The sequence below is a fragment of the Homalodisca vitripennis genome, chromosome 7 (assembly GCF_021130785.1).
Source record: "Homalodisca vitripennis isolate AUS2020 chromosome 7, UT_GWSS_2.1, whole genome shotgun sequence".
In the NCBI taxonomy this organism is placed as follows: domain Eukaryota; kingdom Metazoa; phylum Arthropoda; class Insecta; order Hemiptera; family Cicadellidae; genus Homalodisca; species Homalodisca vitripennis.
In genome coordinates, this window is record NC_060213.1 from 77,177,805 (window position 1) to 77,198,110 (window position 20,306).

Genomic DNA, 20,306 nt, shown 5'->3' on the forward strand with positions numbered 1-20,306 from the left:
TGCTAAATCTGTCCTTGAGTATTATAAATACCATAAGTTACTTCATCACTATTTATCCATATTAAAAAAACTGTATACAAAATAATCATAGTTGCTTGGTAATCAAAGTAATTAATGTTAAAGTGTATCCACAAAATTTAATTTAAAATGATAAATACGGACTCTATACTATATTAGCGACAATTTATGTAATATGCGATAATAGTTTGAACGTGTAGAATCAGTTATTAAAATCAATAGGTATTATAAAATTGTCTAAATAAGATAAAAATGGAATGCTTTCTTACAAATTATGTTTTAAAAACTAAAATGATACTTATTGATGAACCATATAAAGCCTTAGTTTACAATGAAAAAGTACACCATTTATTGCAAATAACGTTAGATTGATAAATCTACCACATAATGATTAAATAATTTAAAAGTTATGTATCAATGTATCTGTGAAACCGTATCTGCTTTATTCTTAACCCTCCCCCAACACCGCTCTGAAACTGGTTGCTAACAGTACAATATTTTTCTTTGTAAGGTGCAGCTTTTGACTGCTCTTTCCGTGGGTGGAGAATGACATTGCAATTCTTCAGATCTACGCGAAAGCTCTCTAACTGTGTTGAATTTCGGGTAATATATTTTATTAAAACATTGTTTACAATGACTTTTCGTGGCATTTGAATTTTGAATTTTTTTAATTGTTTCATATAGTTTTCAGTGTATTGGGGAATTGTTTATATACATATATTAATTTGTTAAAATATATTTTAAAACTCCTTACAAAATATGCTTTAATATTTAATAATGTTATTATAACTTTAGAAACATAATTTCAGATAAAGTTTTAAAAAAGTAACATTTATTTCTGTAAAGCTAATAATGTTGCAATTTACATCCGGCTTCCTGAGACCTAAACAAATTAGTAAAATACAAAATATATTAACAACTACGTAAATTAAAAACAAGTAAGAAAGAAATAAAAACAACTGCTCTATTAAACAAAAAGTTAACAAAACAATAATTGGTTGAGTATTATCCCCCATAACTACCAGCAAGTTCGCTAGAGTTCATTCTATATCCTCTTCCTAATAGTTATTTTCCGTATCAATCAGTTCTTAAAATTGCAACGAATCTGCCCTATGCAAATAGAATCTTAGACTTGACGCCTCAAAATCTTTACTCATAGCTTATATAATATACGTAGTAGGTACATGATGAAATCACCAAACTGAATCTAGCATTCAATTAGCAAGATAAATAACCATATTCCATTCTTACCATTGCTAAATTTAACAAGTCAAACTCCAAATTTTCAAGTCTAAGGAAAGGCTTTCAAAATATTATAAATATTTATACTGTGGCTTTAACATGAGGTCTAAATTGATTTTATTTATTTTTATAAATCTAAAATTTATTTTACCAATAGAATAAAAAATAACTTTAAAAAATCGCTGCAATATTGTGCCCTACAAACCTTCCATATGTAGTTTCCAACTAAATAGTTCGTTTTATACAGCTGTTTATAGGAGATATTGATTTTTTTTTATTTCTTGCATTCAAGTGGTGAGGTTGACAGCATCTTATCTTTTGTACTTATAATACATGTTTTATATGTATATATTCCATAATTACATAGAATTAGAGGCTACGCAATCGTTACTTTTGGTTGTTAAAATTGTTAAAGAAAAATTTTATGTTTTTACAGTTTAATATTATACATGCTACCGTAAGGTACCATGTACCTTATTATAATGTACCTAATTATAACAAGGAAGTTATTTCGTAAATAATTTAATTATACTTTGTAAAGATTATTGGTACGGTAGAACTGCGCTCAGCAAGAACATTGTGCCTATTAATGACGCGCCCGAGTAATTAAAATTATAAAATTTTCCTTTTCAATACACTTACCTCTGTAATTAAAACCTAATACATTTGAGGTTTAATTATAATTAGTTTTGATAAACATGTGTATCACAGATCTAATATTGATACAAGATAAATGCAATTATTCCACTCCCCCTAGTGATAGCGTACGGTTTAATACGGTAATGTACGGTTTGAATAAAATAATTGTAATATACAAATATTTATATTTATTTTTTCGTATGTAAGGCTATTCACTATAAATCGTACGTAAATGTTATAAATATTCATATGTTCAGTCTATATGTAGAATAGAAATTGCCAACGTCTACATCATCTCCAAGGGCACTAGATGTGTAACGGAGATACAATATGCATGAAGGGACAAGTTGTTGCTTCCAATAAATAAATAACCCAGCCTCCCGATGGCGTTTTCCAATATTGTATTTCGTATTTCAGTACCGTTACATCAAATATACATGCATCTCTTTACAATTGCGCTCACTTTTTTAAATGGTTTAAAATTTTTTTGTATCCCAGTAAATTTGGATATTTATATTTACTTAGTGATTCGCCCCTACTATTTGTGTTAAACGATGTATCTTTATATTTTTATATACCTAATGTGTTATACAAAATGTATTTTGTTATATAGTAATGTACTACTATATGAGATGTAAAACAGCCCTAACACTATCCCTCCCCGCAAAAAATACACATTTTATTGTATGTCTACTACACAAATAAAAACACATTTAATGAGTAATATTTCTACCATATATTTTTAATAATTTTATAGAAACAAAACAAAACACTATTAACACTGTCTAAAAAATTAATACTCATTTTCTTGTATGTCTACTACACAAATAAAATTACAATTAATGAGTAATATTTCTGTCATATATTTTAATAATTTATTACAAAGAAGAGCAATATAAGTGTCCGTTCGTATCATGCAGTTCAAAAACAAAAATTTAAATAGTGTTTTTTATTATGTTATCTCGTAGTACAATATACTTAGTGACTCAGACAAGTCTAATAACCGTATAACCTGATTATATAAGTTCCTTTTTATCAATAAAACCTTCTGTGGAACTGGTACAGCTTGTTTTGTAACTAAATTACCTAATATAAATATCAACATTTATTTTATATGTTATAATGTTTTAAAATATTACCCATGAAAATTTTAAGGTGATTTAACTATATATATATATATGAATTTATATTTTAATGTATATATATATATATATATATATATATATATATATATATATATATATACAATAAAAGAAATTCGTCTTCGTAACAGAAATATATAAAGTATCATTAGGGAATGTTTATAAGGCTCAAAACGTAGTTTTTACGATGAATGAGAACTTTATCCCCAACCCTAATTTTGAGGAGGGATTGGTAAGGTAAATCTTTTACTCTATATATATATATATATATATATATATATATATATATTACACTTCTTGCACCTCCTTTTCACTCATTCGGTATTTATTTGATATTTTCTAAAGACCAATATACTCGTTAAATAAAGGGGCGCCTGTAAAGAATTCTAAAATAAATGAACATGAAATTACAGGAAACTGAACGTGAAACTTAAACTAACAGCCATGTAAATAGCTTTCAAGATAAAGTAATAGTGATTATTATGTAGATGGTTTATGATTTAAGGGTGTTCAAATTAAATTTTGTTTGTCGGTGTGTCTGTCCTAATGATATCTTCAAAGCGAACTGATGAATATGATTACAGATTTAAGTCTCTGATAAGAAATCAAATACCCTTCATTAATGAGGTACTTGAGTTATATTCTCGAGAAACTCTACAAATCCTCCACAATCATCCATGAGTGGTGTTTTAAAATTGCTTCAAACTCCAGTCAGAGGTGTAGATGTCACTCAAGATGTCATTCCGTACTAGACATACTTCTTGTATTCCTAATGAAACTTAACTTAGGTTTGTGGGTTTTGTTTTAAAATATCTCCACTGCTCTTTAAGACTGCATTACGGGCAATGTAAATTCATGGATCTATACTAGTTAAAAAATACGCAATACATGTTATTAAATATCCTTCTCCATTTTACCAGTCCTATTGACCTCGTATGCAAAGTGTTATATATAATATTGAACTGAGTTTTATGAAAATTACTTACAAACTTATATTCCCAGATAGATTTAAAAATGTTGACATTGTTGTTTAAACTTTAATACAAGCGAAACATTAAAAAACGATGTAGTTTTTCAATGAATATTTGTTTTTATATTCACAAAGAAAATTTTAATAATAGTTCGCAAATTCTTAGGCCTGCAAATTCTTGCTAATAAGAAAAATTAAAATATACATCTAAATTGCAATGTTAGTTCCTACATTGTAGTTCAATTCGTTAGGTTTTCACACTCGGGTATTTAAAAGTCTTGTAATAAATTAAACATACACTAACTACATTATTAAGATATAGATCTTTATAAAAACCTACTTATATTTGACGCACACTAATGAAATGATATTTAGAATACTCTTTATTTTATTTGTAAAAGCTGTACCATCACTACTAATAGTATTGTTACATTGTGGGGGCAGAAAATCTGCTAATATACTAAGGTTTTTTTTAAACTATAATTGGCTGTTTCAGTAGTGTAGAACAACGAAAAGCTTTCAGTGAGTGAGGTCATCGGTGTTGTTTTGTATAGACCCAAACTCTGTAAATATTAGATTCTACAACACATCCAAACAAACATATATTATGCTCAAAAAACGACTACAAAATAAGTATCACCACCCTCGTTTGATTTAAACTAAAACTGTTTATAATATATTGCGTAGCCATTAAAAGTTGAACATGAATTATATGTTTTTAATTTTAACATTTTATGTTGAATATGAGGCATAAGACAAAATATGTCAAGATTATGCTAAGTTTACAAAACACTTAAAAATACCTTTAAATGTATAGAGAAAATTACATAAAACTACAGGAAAATAAACTTTAAACAGAAACTAAAAGCAAGTGTATATTCCTAATATTCTTCAAGATATAGTAAGAGACTCAAGTGATGATTATTATTGGTTGAGCGTTAACAACTCGTAATACTAAGATTGATGTACAAATTCCATTTGTGTCTTTCGGTATCTCTGACCAAACGATATCTTAAAAGTGAACTGATAAGTAGGATGACTGTTTTATGTTTTTGATATGAAGTAAATTATCCTCTTATGACCAATAATTATTGTGTGATAACACATATCCGTATCCCGTATGCTCTTATGCTATTAAGGAAATAACCTTCTAGAATGCTTTCATATGTCAGTTCACTCCCGAGTTAAGGTGCGGATAGACAGACGGTTAAAACGACCAAAATATAAATTGTTAAGTCTCCTGAGTTATAACACTCAGTTCTGACGCTCAGTTAATAAGAGGTTCCTACAAATATTATCTTATAAAAATGTAACGCTTTTTTGTAAAATAGCAGTGACACAGGTGAAAAAAAAGAAATGTTAAAGAGCAATTTAACGTATACAAGCTAAATTTTATTAATATCGCAATTTTATTATAATTAATAATAAATAATAATCTGTATAAGCATAGTAAAACAATGTTCTTCTGTAATAACGTAGAAATTTTATACTTATACTTATACTTATTTAAACATTACTTTTTCTTATTAATATATTTTAGTAATAAGTGTAATAATATAGGCTACAGTACATAATATCCATGGCAAATTAAATAACACAACAAAACTTTATTCTAATTTTGAATATTTCGATTACACATGCACATAGAAAAATTTAAAATTATATATAATGTTAAAATATCACTCACATTAATAAATTGGCATCCAATGTATCCCGTATAGTTTAATGTCAAACTGAGCTCATAAGAGAGCAACGAACAAGATCACATGGAAGAATCACCTCAATATTAGAAACTAAGTACCCTATTTCGTCATTGTGTCTCATAAATTGGCATAGAATTGAATTTGTATTTAATTGAATAAATATCAATTTTAATTTAACCCCAACGTAGAAAGGTTATAGAATATAATTTTTTGTTTGTTTGTTATATAATAATAATATATGGGATGTACAGTAGTTTTAAATTAGAAACGTAAAGCAAATTGCATTTTAATAAGTTTAAATGGAGGTGGTTAATATTTTAGATGTAAAACAATTTTCAATTTCATGGTCATTTACAGTATACTTGTACATTTTACATAGTTACTCCTCGAATCGGTCAAAAGTGTTATGCCTTACGTGGTTCACGATACATATTGTATAGATTCTGCCGAAGAACATGAAAGAGTGACAAATTCGGTGCACATCCGGCTGTCAGTGGAGTGTCAAGAACCTTTAATTATCTAAAATTTACATTAAGAAAGACATTTTAATTATCTGTACTTTTTAATACATATTTTGCTACAATTATTTCAAACCGCAGTAGTAAGAACAAATGTACTAAAATATTACGGCTGATGCAATAGCACCATTCTTAAAATTTATTTATTAAAAAACAAAAGTGTATAGATTTTAAAACTAATTTAGTTAGGCATATAAATTAATAATATACCAAGCGTTAATTTATTTAATGTTTATTTTCATGAATGTCATTCTGTGTGTATATTCACTGAATAACTGTGTTGGACATTGTATGTGTATTCACACTGTATTATACATGAACACCTGGCAGGGATGCCAATTCATCCTTGAAGTAAATTATTGTCCCCTTCTTGCCAACTGAAACGAGCCATTTGTCCCTGCCAGATAATAACATTGGAGTTTAGCCAAAGCTAAATATGAACACAGCTAGTAACGTTAAAGAAATGAATTTTATTTTGTCATTAATATTTTTTTAATAATATACTTTCATCACTTGTATTTTTGTAAGTTATAGAAAGATTAAAGGAGAAAATGAAAAGAAATATATATCATCATTTCCAATAGATCCCATAGCAGTTAGTATTGAGGAGTATTAAAAGGGTTATAAATACGATTTGTTAATTAATACACAGTTATTTTTTATGTAATTAAATTTACTTAATTCGAAACTGAATACGCAAATACAAATACTTGTAAAAATATTTTCCTGGTAGGAGAGTTTTGTGTGTGTGTGTGTATGCATATAGAAAAACTTTTAGGGTTTTATGTATTCATAAAACCTTACCCCACATCAGTATAATAGTATTAAAGTGCTACAGGGATATTCTGACACAATCCTCTCTACATGTCACGTTATCCGACATAATTCTCGCTAGTAAGCAGCTTAGAGAAACCGTCCAGCTTACTAGACTACTGTATATATTAGTGGTATTATTGTTTATGTTATGGGTACTATAACATAATACTGTCTACACGTCATGATATCTGACATCATTATGAATAGTATAAAAGGTCTTACTTTATATATATATATATATATATATATATATATATATATATATATATATATATATATATTATACAGTAAAAAGTGTACTATTATACAAAAATAAATTTAATTAGCGCAAGGTAGTGCATTTAACTCAAACATCTTGTATTCTTATTGTTAAATGTTTATTCATATATTGTTAGGAGGCGTCTTAAAGGCCGGAACCTGTAGCTGTTACAAGACCTTAAAATGTTTCTAAATATAGATAGTATAATATACGTTCTTGTTTATAAGATTTGAATATGTATAAGTGAGTACAGAATATCTAATACAAAGTGCATTAGTTCTTGTTAATGAATGGTACATAATCGGACATAGCATAATACTAGAGTTGTATGTCTTATTGTAAAAAAGTGTTTAGATGCCAAAAATATATTCCTATCCATATGTAAATAGCTAGTATTAAAAATATTTTCATTTACTAAATAACGTAAAAATAAAAAGGTGTAATTCATCATATGTTTTTAGACCCATTTTAGAGCCTAATACAGGGTACATTTTAATATTAAGCGTTTAAAATGCTTTTAGTACTGAGTTAGACGGGTGGGTTGAAAGGAAAAACACATATATTTTTAAAACGTACAAACTGTGTACATCTTGATGTTTATATGCACTGTTTTGTTACATCAATTTAAAATAAAAAAAATATTCTTTTTTAGGGTGGTGAAATTTCTGTAAATATTTTTATTTGGAACATTTTTTTATAATTATATATAAAATGGGTGGTTTTATTTGAAACTTTTATTGTATTTACATGTTAGTCCACAAACATTACAATTTAAAATATTTTCAAACAAACGTAAAAACAAAGTTGCTGTATAATGCTTTAAAGCAATGTACCCTATTATATATGATTGCTTTATAAAATATTGTGGTTTAAAAGGAAGACATCCATTGTTGGCACTATATGTTCATAAAGCTTTAGTGCAATATTAAACATATACTTCCTGAACGAGATGTTGTGGAGTTGAATTTAGTTTTAATAGCGATATTTGGTTTCTGAATGTACGTTTATGACACCTTATTTGACTCAACTTTGATATTTTAAAGTAGGCTGCATTATTTTTATCGTTATAAACAATAATATAATTACTAAGAAATAAAATTAATTGTATGATTTTGTGTGTATTTAAATGTAAAAAATGGCGAAACGTTTTTTACTGTAAATATTTTATTGTATTTTACAAAGCACCATATGACTTACTTATTTAAAAGATTAATTTATTTTTATATATTTACATTTATAAATTCTACTTAAATTCATTATTCAATAAACAGTTTAGATTATAATATATCTTATTACTATATGAAATATCTTAATATTGCAATCTTAATGAAAACACTAACATAATAATAATATAACGCCAAACTTACAAAAATTAAATTAGCAAAATGATAGTGTGTTCATTACAGTGGATATTTTTTGATAATAGAATAATTATGATAAATATTATTACTTTTATTACGAAAAATTGGAATTTAATTACAGTAAACAGTAGGCAGCATTACAAAGCAAATTTAGAGTATTTGCTAAAATTTCCAATTGTTAACTTTTATCGCTAACGTAATCATCAAACCGCTAAATTATATAATATGTAGAATGATAAGTTGAATGGTTTCTCTAAACTGATTATTAAGGATAATTATGTCGGATCCTGTGACATTTAGTCTGGATTACATTACAGAATCCATGGGCTAAAATATAATACTCCTAAACAATACTGATGTCTAGTCAGCTTGATGATTTTAATAGACGATTACTAAGAATAATTATGTTGGATCATGGAACGTTGTACAGTATCCTTGATTTATCTCCAGATATAGTGATTTCAATTTAATTAAATTTAACTTAAAAGATGGTTTTGAATTTAAAATTAAAGTTATTTGAAAAAACGTGGGTGTATTTACGTATGTATTTACAAATTCCCTTGTTTTGAATGTCAAATTCATTTGCACATAAAAAATATATACAGATTTGTCTCTTTACCAAAACTATAATTTTTTCTTGTAATAAGATTCGATTAAAATTTCCAAAAAACCATTCTTAACAAACCTTGATCGATGTTGTGCTTACTATTTACTGTACCTATAAAGATACATATTTCATTTATGTTTACTTAAAAATATACATTTATTGTTTTTATAAGTATAAAAAATATGAAATATATACCTAGAACATAAAAACTATCAAGATTTTTAATAGATTCAAAACTTTAATATTTAAAACTTTTCGAATAAAAAATGTTAAATTTTCCTGAAAGTATCCTGAAACAATACAGTTACTTTACAAATACAATAAATAACACAAAACTTCTTACTTTAAAACCTTAAATATCCATGCTCTCTAATTATGAGAATAGATTATCTTTTATTAACAATACGAATATCAACATAAAAGTACGCGTATTTAATGGAATCTTATGGTGACTTAAATCTGTTGACAATTATATATTTACACTCCTACGAGACATGCACATATTTATTTCTACTAATAGCTTACTGATGGTTAACCTTACACTGAGAAAATTTTTATTATTGTGCTAGTAGAGAGGAGTGTAAAGAGTGTACGGAGGGGTAGGTTAGATAGTTAGTTTCCACTGATGAACATAAATTATCAAATAAAAATTTAATTTTCGTCCTCCAGGATAGTCGCTGGTTACAACCCAGCCAACGGCCTGCTGACAAACACAGAACACATGTCGTTGCCTAACTTCAACAACGGGGCATAGTCATGGGCTAAAAGCCACTAAAGTTTTTACACTATGGTTTACCGTGCAGTGGAATTTGTTAAGAAATATCCCAGAATAAAACATTAGTACCACTGAATTGAACAGTGGTTTAGTAAGCTGGATGTTTCAGTAAGCTGATTACTAGAGAGTGTCGGATCAGGTGACGTGTAGAGAGGAGTTCGCAGAAATACAATTATTTATTACAAAACCAAAATGTTATATTATCAAGTTCTGGGGATGTCATTGTGCCATGTACTGTATTTTCAATTAAAATAATACTTTAGCAAATTCAAAAATATCCCTAAAATTATTTTGAAACGAATTTGATTTAATTAAAATTATACTAATACTACACAATAATTTCATATACAACAGGATTCGAACAGATAAATATTGGGAAAGGAACAGAACTAATATCCCTAAAATTAACTTATAAAATGAACTCCTAATAGATTAAAAAACTATATTATTGAAATAATACGAATTATCTAAAAAAATATTATGAAAAAAAGATGAAGAGAAAAGCTAAAAGTAACATAGGAGAAACTTGTTCCTCAAGAACTTTCTTTACATAACCGACTTAGTATCCAGTTACTACTCGTGTTGTTCGTCAATAAAGATTTAAAGATGGTAGCTCTTCGCATTCAATTTGCATTATTTATCTACTGTATAACATTGACCTAGTCAGGTGGAAAAACCCATAGTAATTATACTTAAATATTTTCTACGTTATAATTTATAGACACAGGTTATCAGTATTGGTTAATTATTGAAAACAGCGTAATGTGTCTGAAAAATATAAATCACCTGAAATACTCCCGCTCTTTACGAGTATTATATTTATAAAAGAAAATAATAACTCAAAAAGTGCTAGGTTTCTTCATCGTAAAGGCGATCTTAAAGAAAGCATACAGAATGTTATTATATAAATGACATTACCATGAAAAAATACGCGTTATAACTATGTACACATCATAGACGGTATTTTAAGAACAATCCACAGTAAAGCTATTGCTTTGTGGCGCTATTTAAGTGAATGGTGAAATCCCAGCCTAGAGTTATCCCAGCATTAGCTCACAACGGCAGCTTATCTGCCACACAAGCGGATCTGTAACCAATTCCACGAGCTGTTGAGGGGTTTACCTTGAATAGGAGGTGGTTGTTTGATTTTATAACAGCGGCCGTGTCTCTTTTCCTTCTCATTCGTTGCGATCTGATATTGTATTTTTAGAAGTAGTCCACTTCTCTATACCATTAACATTATTTATATAAAACAATAATGTTTTTTAACAGTTTGTAGTTGAAATTTTACTGTACTTCACATTATTTTTATGTAAATATTTATAAATCTTCCAAAATAAATTTACCTATTGATCTTTCAAAATTATAAAATAAAATTATTGTATATTTAAACCGACATAAAATAATAATAAAGAGATCTTATAACTGTTATAGTTATGAAATATTGAAGATTTAATTATACTTAAATGGTTAAATACATTTATTCGATAAATATAATACAAAACGTAGACTGCAATTTGTGTCATAAAAATCTCGTAAGGAAAGGTATCCCTAAAAATATAAAGACTAGTAAAAGTTGTGCTTATACTGCAAAGAATTATCATCCGAAATTATAAGCAAATGTATTAGTTAATAGAATAAGTGTCGTTCCAAGTTATTAATTAGCCACCTCATCAACAATTACAACCTTAAATAATATGTTTAAATGTGCACGCCATTAATTCTAATTCAATTATAATTGATGTATAATAAAAGAATACTACAGACATTATTAATATATTAATAACTTAGCATGATTTACACCTTTCCACTGCGTCTGTTAAGTGTCACCTAGACTGATACACATTGTGCCTGAAATCAAAATTCCATCAGTTTTCTAATATAGCCAAAATGGATATTGTATCAAACCTATTCATTTATTGATTTTTTATCTACACTGTTGTATGTACACTGTGACGTCATCTTGTCACTTTATAAATTTTAATTTATATAAGAGATTCGAATTAACTAAATCTTTTTCACGAATGATTTACTGGTTAGTACTCTTGGTATAAACATTTTGTCACATCTAAAAAGAATATTGAGTAAAAGTAATTTTCTACGTAATTGTAAGGTGTTATCTAAGTTTATAATACGATTGGCTGGGAAAATTCAATTCTTGTCTGTCTGTATACCTATCGACAGAATGTTTTAAAAATGAGCTAAACTGTACTTCTTAAAATGTCACATTGTATTTTCCATATAAAAAAATAATATATTCGATAATGATGGACGTCATTGCATACGTTTTATTTATGTTTAAACGTTAAAATAAAACAATGGGGCGTTTAAAATAGCAACAAGATATTTTTAGAATAAATAGGATTCTAAATAAACTAAAAGGAATTATGTATGACAAATATATTACATGCAGCAACAGACTTGAAATTTTACATGCTGTTTAAACTGAGCTTGTTATGCTACATGTAGTATGGCGTAATGTGATTTTGTTCACAAAATATATCAAATTGCAAACAATTTCTGTACTAATTCAAATTCGAGCTCGTAACCGCAATACACCTACATTTTAGCATGTCAAGTATTTTTAGGTCAAATAGGTCATTTCGGACATGTATATAATACATTTACGTATAAATTGTAAGATTATAGCAAACGAAAAACTGTAACGTGAGTAATGTGAAGTGGACCAATATGGTTGCAATAAAGTTTGAATGAGGCAAACAACATTAAACTGTGTTTGGCCTGTTATTGTCAAGTGATTCAATTTGCTGAGATAAAACTGTGCATGCGGCAGCCATAGGCCACATGACCGTTAGCTGTGAAACACTAGCAAACCGGATAAAAATAAGTTTAACCTTGGTTAAGGACGTACAACTAGAGTGACTCGTAATACGGTTTTAACGTTTAATAATAGACTGCGTTGTCAGATTATAATTGATTGCCAGTTTGTATAATTTTCAGTTGTTCGCTTGTTCGTAAATATATTAGTAGTGAACAAGTAGAATCGGTCTGTTTGTGGTTTCGAACAGCGGTAAGCTTTAACAGAATGACCTTATCATTGCGTCTGTGAAACTAAGCCAAACTATGAAGACTCTACATTTAGTTTTTATTAATGTAGTTAGTAAATATATTTATTCAAATAATGTATTCGAATGTCAATTACCCCATAAATAACCGATTATGGGGAAATAGTTAGATTTTTACTGGAAAAAACGTGGCATCTGCTCTTCCATAACTTCAATTTAAAATTGTATGTCCACGTGCAAGTATAATATCTATATCATTACATTTTTGTTATATGCCAATTATTTCCTCCATTCATTATGTGTTTGCTAATATAGTGTATATTCTTTTACTTGGTTAGGTGTAACTATGTATTATGAGTTTAATCAATGTATCTGTCATAAAGTTGAAAATAACAATTCCCAACAACGCGATAAGGTAAGGTAAAGTCCGCTAATTCTGTCAGCTTAAGTTCTAGAAATAGGTTTCATTGTAATTAGGAATCATAGATATAATACTTATCCTTTTGTATTTATTTACAGAAATATGGCTACAACAATATATATTAACCCATAAGGTGAATAGTCAAAACCAATGGTATAATTGACAAACAATACATTTTTTGTATTTATTTATCATAACAACATACCCTCATATAAATATTGAACAACTTTTATTTTAGAAATTCTAAATTTATTTATCTAAAAATTTTAAACTCTGTAGTATATTATCTAAATATAGTTTTTTGTAATCTATATTCTCTTAAATAATATTAAAAATTTTCTTTTTTAAACTAAACACATTATTACATCCATCTTATACTATATATAAAACAACAGTAATTAATTAAACTAATTAATAAATTAAAATTCTGTTATTATTACCTCGGTTGAATATTAATGTATTCTTGAAATTGCAGATAATGTTGAGTTTAAAACCTTAATGCTATTCCATCCGCATCAAATTTATTCATTAACTCAATTACTAACTAAAACTATAAATCTGTTTCAAAAACTATTGTATAAGGGACTTAGAAGGCCCTATGCATTAACTACTATGACAATAATATCAAAGTAAAATTTTGAGTTAATATCATATTACCAAGGATTAAACATGCATAACAATTTTATAAGTGTTAAACTTTATGGACAGTATATAGTGGAGGATTTATTACAGATTTATCTCTCTACATAACAAGCACTTCCCGCAGATTGTATTTATTTAGAGGCACCGTCCTGACTTCATAGGCTCTCATTTGTGTGACATACTCACTGTATAACATTGATGTTTATATTTATCACAATAACATTCAATTTTATTATTTAAAGGAATTTGGTTTGAATTTGTATTTTTCTGTCTAAAAACAAGCTAATTTCATTTCCAGTACGGACTTAGCTGCGGATTTAGGCCTCATTGGCCGAACCCATTCAAAACAATGTCAGCTGGGGTCACGTGTTGAGACCGGTCAGTGGTTTAGTATATTTATTTTCAATATATCGATGTTTCTTTGCCTTGGAAATGGAATAGATACACTCGCATATAGTATATCAAGTTCAGCATGTTCACTATGTATTTATAGAGGATTTACTATAGTAAGTAATAACTACGCTTATCTCACCATGGATTTACTACATCATGTATCACATAACACGATTTTCTGAAATTTCATTCAAATATTTCAATCCTTACTAAATATTATTATAATACATACATGTTACTAAGTGATATATTTCATTAGATTTTTCTCACTTTGTTTACAATTTTACTTATTTTGCTATTTATGACGCATTACAATTAATTGAGTTCAAATTTTTAAACATGCAAGTGAGGTTTATGCAATTTTAAGGTATTGAGAAAATTTGTTATCGATATATCACACAAACCAAAATTTAATTAGTAAAGCCCTACGAATAATAGGCAACTAAAGGTGGAACAAATAAAAAAAAGATTGTAATTGGCAATTTTTATTATAATTCATAGTAAACAAAATGCTTTTTCAAACTGAGCAGTGGTACGCAAAAAATGCTTTCCTCTCTGGCTGGCCTTACAGAAGAGCTCTACAATGTAATTGTTCTATACATAATTCGTGAAGATTTAGGTAATGGTTGGCTTCCCAGCAGCTTTACTATATACTATTATAAATGTGAAAATTTAATTTAATTGACCATTCAAACTACAAAATTTACTTAGTGAATTGAGAATAGCAAAAATACCAATAAAATTCGACTTAGAATTTAGAACCATGACGACAGAGATCCGTGACTGTAACTAATGCGATTGTCCTCAGAGGTCTGATATTTTGCTCTGTACAACGTCCAGCGTGTGATGTGAACTGTGTCCAACTTTAAATTTAAAACTTTACTTGTTTGCGTATTTAAGTATATTAACCAACAATACACATTTACTCTTTATAAATGTGTTACTTAGAGGAATATAAATATACTGTAGATATTTTTAACGTATTAAAAAGTACCAATGTACATGTAGCTGCTGGTGGATTCGCCCCCAATTTCTATGCAAAATTCGGTGTTATTTGTTTTGATTAGATCTCACGATTTCAGTAACACTAAGTTTTTTTAGATCAACGTAGAGTAACTCAAAATTCGATGTTTATAACCTCAGTGAAAGCACTTATGATGTAATAGGATAGGATCCTATGATATTATTATAATTGAATTAATCTAATATAAAAGAACCAGGTACCAATTCTTCAGTGCTCACGATTAAGAGGACCAGACGTTAAACACAATTGCGGAGTGATTCGTATTTCAGGTTTTGTGAAGTCAATATAAATTTATTTGTAGAGTCACCTGATGATGACCTTTGGATTCGAAAGACCTTGACCAAAAAATCAACTATATTGTAAAGTACTATTTTATTAACATTTAAGTACTATTTAAAATGGGTATATTTGTACATTAAATGTAAGTTTAGGGACGCCTTACCTGACTCAGGTTTTTAATTTTTAAGAAATAGCCTTGATTATATACTAATAAGCATCAGATAACATTGTTGTGGTTTAGAAGAATTTGAAGTCGAGAATCTGTGAAAAGTTTCATATCGTAAAATGTAGTAATGATTTGACAGCAGCTTATGCCAAACTCATTTATATGATTAATTTCTTTTTCAAACATTTTTGTTTTAATTTGTTCCTTTATATTATTCAGTGGTGTTCTCATGTTGGGCATTTACAACCTAATACTGTATATGTCCATTTACTGAATATTTCCTTTTAATTTTAGTTGAGTAAAATTCAAATGAAACGTTTAAAAATGCATAGGACATGTCAGTTAAATATATTTTATTCAGATTCATATTCACAAGGAAATAGTATAATTTTATACAAAGTATCATATAACATAGATTTTTTTAAAAATAAACACTTCCCTTTTTAGAAGGCAGTGCTGTCTGGCGAGTTGACTTATATATTTATTGTGGTATAATATCATTAAATTATATTATTAAATTGGTAAGTTCACAAAAGATTTTGTTATAAAAATATGCTGTCTAAAACGCAATTAGAATTGTAGCGAAAAACCTATATGTCCAAACAAATTTATTTTTGTGGTCAAGACCAGAGGAAGACTTTCAGTTAATTTTTACTGATTTTCAACTAAGATCAAAATTTTGTTGTTAGGTGTACTACCAGAGATTTGCATTTTTGCTTCATATTACTTTTGCCCGTTTCAAATTTTTAGTCTTTGCTATGCATTACAAATTTAGCATGATGAAACACAATGTTATTTAATGTATTGTTTAAATAACTTGAGTGCTTTGTATTTCCACTTTCAGAAGTAGGCACTGGGTTAGGAATTTTGTTACATTTGTGTTTATAATTTTTCAAAAAGAAGCGGGATTTTATTGGTACTGTGTTCATTTCAAATTACGCAAAGCTTAGGAAATTAAGTGCAGAGTGAGATTTAAAGCGATTTCCCACGATATGGAGCGGTATAAATTTAAGTCTACAATTGCTTATTTCATGCTATTATTTAATGTGTCTTTTGGTTTATTCTAATATTTTTATAATGTAAAATGTACTCCTGGCGATAGAATGATTCCAAGAAACGTAAAGCGTGATGACACAATATTTAAATGAATATATTTATAAGTACATTGTTATTTTATTACATTTGTGTGTGATTATATAGATTTGGTACTGGTCTTAAAATTACGAAAAGCTTAGGATATTAATTAGGTTCCGGTAATATGGGACGGTATACATTTGATTATAACATTTTGCAAATGTGTCTGTATTTACACGAAGTAAAATGGGCAAAATAATAGTAAATTAGATGTGATGTAATTATTTATTCGGTTTTACAAATACCACCTGATAAAGGGAAAAGTAATATGGTGGAAAAGTAAATTAGAGCTTTTTTTTATCCAGAGGACGAGAACTAGCCGTCGTGTCATAAACTTTTATTTAAAACTTGTTATTATCCCGTTTATTTTCTCATACCAACGAAATAAATTTTAGTTATCATATTGTTGAAATTGACTGTAATACTACAAATTTGGGTGCAATTGGTTATTTACATACACAAATTTATATTATATACATTTAAGAAATATAAGATAATATAAATATATTTCAAATCATTGCGTGAACAATAACAGACATAAAACTCCTATTTAAAAACATACTATGTTCAGTTTTAGTACGTAAATGTATTGTATAAAGGGTGAAATTGTAATATTTTGCTAAGTTTACTAAGAATAAATTACCTAATAAATGACCTTTTCTTTGTAACCTGTATTTATATTTGTTGGGACTAACAGAAAATTGTTTTCTTACTGGTATTTTAAGAAGTTGTAAATAAACACGTAACCAACTCCAAACGGTTCGCTTGAAAGAAGTTAACAATTACATATCTCATGATATATATATTAATTTTGAAATGTTAAAAAATTTTACTAATTACCATAACCTTTATGTGTCATCCTATGTAGATTAAAGCAGAATAATAAAATGCTATACGAGATTAAATATTTTAATTGAGTTGGTATGGCATTTTTATCTATATTTACGAGGTATCACGAATTTTAGAGTAGTGGTTCAGGTAAAATTTACATGAAATGTTAGTACGAATTAATTTTTATATTTTTCTTTGCATGTTTTTTTTAATTCTTAGCTATATGCAAATACTTTTAAGAGTACTTTCTCATCTTAAATGTAACAACGACAATTTGTTTTTAATGCAACTGGAATCGAGTAGTGTGAAAAAATTAGCTAAATACCTATTGCATGGTTCCTCTATTTACCTGGTTCGAGTCCAGCATGTCTTAAGACTTAGTATAGTTATATCACTTTTTGCTGATAAGCTGATTTGTTGAACCGTAATATGCTTATATTATGCAGTTGTTGAAATACCGCAAAGTAGTTCTTAATATATACAAAGATTTGTTCAACCTATTAACAGTAAAACTATCCTGCCTACAGAGCAGCTTTTCCTCAGACATACACATCTATTATCACGACGTTGTTATCACTTATCAGTAATAGTTTTAAAAAATGCTCGAAAGAAGATAGTAATAAGGGATATATATATATATAAAAGTTATTTTTATAATTGGTTAGAGTGACAGTATTACAACTATTGCACAAATATATTTTGTAAATACAATTTCAGCATAATTTCATCGCAAAGTATTAACAACAGCCATTTGGCGCTAAGGACCGTTGGCTATATTTTGGAAAAGGACTGATTTAAAAATCCTTGCTTAAAGAAGATAAAATGTTAATATCCCATTAGATGAGCGGAAGCACTGCCTATCATGAAGCTGGAAACATTTCTCTTTTACATTCTTGTCTGTCTGTCTGCAGGATATTTTGAAAGCAAAATTAGTAATAATTTTTAAATATTGCATGAAACTTTAGCTAAGACTGTTCTGTGAAGCTGGTCTGGCGTAATTCTTCTACCTTGTTCTTAACTTATACTTATAGTGGAAATGAAGTAAATAAACATTTGTATAATATCGTATAATATCGTTAATTTATTTATCAAGTAAAATAAAATGTGTCATTTATTGCAAATGAGAATAACCTACAAAAAATACTAACAGTATTAAAGCGCGTATTAAATATTATAGATTTAGTACCCAACCTCAATGAACCTTGTCTTTCAAAATTTCGTTAGTCGTTCTAATGCCCTGTTATTGTTTATGTCTTATACTAACCCACATGCAATATATACACTCTTTATCACAATTGGTGAAATATATATACTTATTGCTATAAAAAGGATTCAACGAAAAATTTTTCAAATATTAGTATTCACAAAATACATTGAGATAATCCAATGTGAAGAACCGTAAGCATTTTTATATAGCTTTAAAATTTATGAAAACAATGGAGATTTGTTGTTCGATTTATTATACCACATTTAATCTTAATTTTTTAACTGAAGTACGGGCACTGTGAGCTTATAAGGAAGCCACAGCCAAACATTTTTACGTCAGCACTTGCTCGTACAGTTAACCTGTATTCCAATTTTAAATGTATTTTTTACGTGTAGTTTAACATTACATTCGGGTTATTAGCACACAAGTAGACATGTACGAATATTTAGGACCTTTTATATATGCAAGTGTATGTATTTTTGATAAGGAGGAACGTAGAACTTGTAGCTATCTTATACCCAAATTTCTATCTTAATTTTGAGATTTAAACATTATTCATATATAATAAAAATGACACAAAAAATTAAGATCAAATATAAATATAAGTGCTATTTCCGGTTCGATACAATAACATCACTTTTTATAAACATTAGTCAACGATAATCTATTTTCACACTCTAACCCCACTTTACGTAATCTTAATCTATAAAGCTGTAAGAAAAATAACACAGCCATTTGTTTATGCATGACACCCAACACTGAAGCCGACACAATTAACAACTGAGTAAATTTACTGGTTTTGTATCAATTCAAATTTGGTACTTCGTCATTCGGCTTGTTTACATTTTTAACATAGTTTTATAGATAGATTAAAAAGTTATTTACATCCTAATTTATGTAAACTGAGGAAGCCCTTTTGTGGAAAATTATTTAATGATTTAATCTCAATACTACAACTATAATAAACAAACCAATTTTGAACACAGCGATAAAGGTGATTCATAAACAGAATTAAGAATATCATTTCTGCCCAATAAAAAAATATTAGTTTTAACTATGTGTTTCTCATTGTTTATTTCTGTCTACAGTTTGAAGAAAACCTATCGTATGTAGAATATTAATATCAAAAAAAT